Source organism: Coffea eugenioides, chromosome 3 (genome assembly GCF_003713205.1).
Source record: "Coffea eugenioides isolate CCC68of chromosome 3, Ceug_1.0, whole genome shotgun sequence".
Lineage (NCBI taxonomy): Eukaryota > Viridiplantae > Streptophyta > Magnoliopsida > Gentianales > Rubiaceae > Coffea > Coffea eugenioides.
In genome coordinates, this window is record NC_040037.1 from 47,020,255 (window position 1) to 47,023,143 (window position 2,889).

Sequence of the window (2,889 nt, forward strand, 5' to 3'; positions counted from 1 at the left end):
GTATGGCAGAAGGTACAAAACATGCGTGCAGTTTTTAGAGGGAGCTACACTTGGGAGGAAGAGCTGAGTTGATTAGCAAAGCATTGGAGTTCTAACTCTTTTGGCCATCAGTTCAAAAGACTTGTTTTTGAAGTGACAGTTTATGATCCATGGAAAGCAAGAAATGCAGGCTATATTTTGGCTATATAAGTTTTCAACTTCTCAGAATATAGTGCGTGCTATTATTGATTCTGTACAGCATGTGGTTCGAGCTTGGGGGAAAGCTCCTAGAACCAGAGAGAATTATGCACTTGCTTTAGAATGGAATCTGTCCCTAGAACTATTAGCATGAAGTTTTCACCAATGTATAGAGTCTGTAGTAATAGCTTTGTACATCATGGCCCAAGACAGGAAAACGCAAGAAAAATGCTGAAGCAATTCTCTTTTGTTGAGAATGACCCGGCCAATTGAGGAGGATGGTGTAAAGAATGAGGAAGAAGAATATAACACAGGGACTCTGTCTGTCTTGATGTTGAGTGTCAAAAATAACACTCAGGTGCTCATTGAGTGTCGGAACAACAGAAAGCTTCTTGGTCGTGTGCGCGCCTTTGACAGGCACTGCAACATGGTTCTGGAAATGTTAAAGAGATGTGGACTGAGGTGCCCAAGACAGGAAAAGGCAAGAAAAAAGCTCTTCCAGTTAACAAGGATAGTTCATTAGTAAAATGTTCCTTCGCTGGGATTCTGTAATCATTGCTCTGCGAAATCCCAAGTAAATGATTTGGGGTTTCGGCGTGTGATAGACATAACTGCCGTAGTGAGCTGATCTAAGATTGTGTGTTTTGGGAAAAATAACAATATGTACCACCTTTTTGCCCTCCGATTTTTCGACTTATCTCTACTCACAAGGCATAGCTAGCTACAGATTTGGCGGTAACGTATATACATCTGTCTGAACAATGGTTGATTTTGTTGCCCTAATCTTTTTAATCGTTAAAAAAAAGATTGCAAATTCCCCTCAATGGAAATGATTAACACTCCTGAGGTAGACCAAGAAGACAGACAGTTGACTCGACAGTTCAAGATAATTAAAAGCACCCAGCAAAAGTTGAAGGTACAATATATGAGATCTTTTAACGGACTAGTTATACACTATGCTACGGAATTAAAGAATTAAGCAACAGCAATTCCAAAGATAGAAGGGAAAAAAAATGTTAAGCTGAACTCACACACCTGAGAAGTTTGAAGCAGATATCTCCAGAAAAGCCGGATTATTGTGCTGAAACAAGATTGCGCAGCAGATTGCCCACCGAGGTACTCAAGGATTTTGTTCCAAAATCCTTTTGCAGAAAACTGCTAAGAGGCTGGAACTTGGAGAAATGGTGGCTGCATCTCAGAGCCAACACTTGAGTACTGGTAAGGTCCATCATGAACAACTTTGATTTAAGAAAAGTACTGGTAAGTCAAAGTACACGTGGCAAATAAATTCATTTAGCTAAATTTATCTGTCTTTCCATAAATAAATGGATATGAATATATTAAGTTTTTATATATAGGTATAAATGAATTATCTAATAATACCATTGCATAACTCATCAAACTCAATTAATCTATTTAGAATTGTCTTTCCTCAAACCTCCTCTCTTTTCCCACCCATTTTTTTTTTTCAGATTCTTCATTTTATCATAATATTAACAACTTTTGTTTCATTATTATTATTATTTGTTAGTTTTATCTTATCACTTTATTTTCTCTTAGCTTGTTAACTTGCTCATTTTTCAGCATTACCAATTTATGAAAAGTTTTAGCCTCTTTTCTAACCTTTTCAAAATAAAATTTTAAATTTACACACGAAAAAAATGTTTGGGGTTTAAAATTTTTGAATAAAGTTTTTATGTTAACTTTTATAGTACTTTGTTCAAAATTTTCTATTCTTATTGTTCAATTATTAAATACTATGTAATTTTGCGACATACAATATAGATGGAAAAAAATTGATAATTAGGCTTATTGAACATTACAAGTAAATATTTTAAACTAATAATAGGTGTAAAAGGTGATATAAATTGCTAACTTAGTTTGCAAAAATAAATTTAAATGAGTTTACAAAAAGTTAAAATAAATGAATAATTGGGTTACCCAATCCATTCTGTGACTTATTCATTTATATCCATTTAATTAAATAAATATAAATAGATTAACTTACTTATACCCATTATCCATTTTAATCAAGTCAAACCCGTTCAAATCACTTATTTTAATATCTCTGGCCAAAAGGTCCGCACGGACGGTGACGGAGCGACAGTATCTGATCGATCACATGTTTGCTCGATCCATCCGTCGACGGCTGATTAGGTATCTAGAATTATGAACTAGTATGGACTGGAATGAACCACGGGCCACTAACCCCCGTGTTCGTCTATGTTTTGTCTCCTCATGAGTAGAGCTGTTATTCGAGTCGAGTCGAGCCGAGCCCGAGTAGTAGTGGTTCGAGCTCGATTTGTACGAATTTCGAGCTGGCTCGAGCTCGCTCGATAATATTGTCGAGTCGAATAACTAGCTCGAGTTCGAGCTCGTTAGCTCTATATTTAGCTCAAGTTCGGCTCGAGCTCGACTCGTTTAACACAATCGAGTCGAGCTCGTTAAGCTCGAGTTCGAGCTCGTTAAGCTCGATTTCGAGCTCGAAATATTTACCATAGCAGCCATCTGTTCACTGCAAGTCTGTAACCATTCAGAAGATGCAAATTTGGCATACATATTTGTTGCTGAGTGGGGATTATGGATTTAATCCAAATTAGCAAAAGAGAAAAGATCAAGCAGTCCCACCAAAAGAGAGCATATGTAATTTTCTATCAGTCCAACAGTCAAAAGAGCCGTGTTTGACTTGGTATGAATGTCCAGCAACTTAGA

The 2,889-nt window shown here is 36.6% G+C and overlaps 1 pseudogene; it reads left to right on the forward strand.

The window, feature by feature from the left end:
- Window positions 1-433: 433 nt before the first annotated feature.
- LOC113767102 lies at window positions 434-755 on the forward strand (annotated as a pseudogene).
- The last annotated feature ends 2,134 nt before the right edge of the window (window positions 756-2,889 follow it).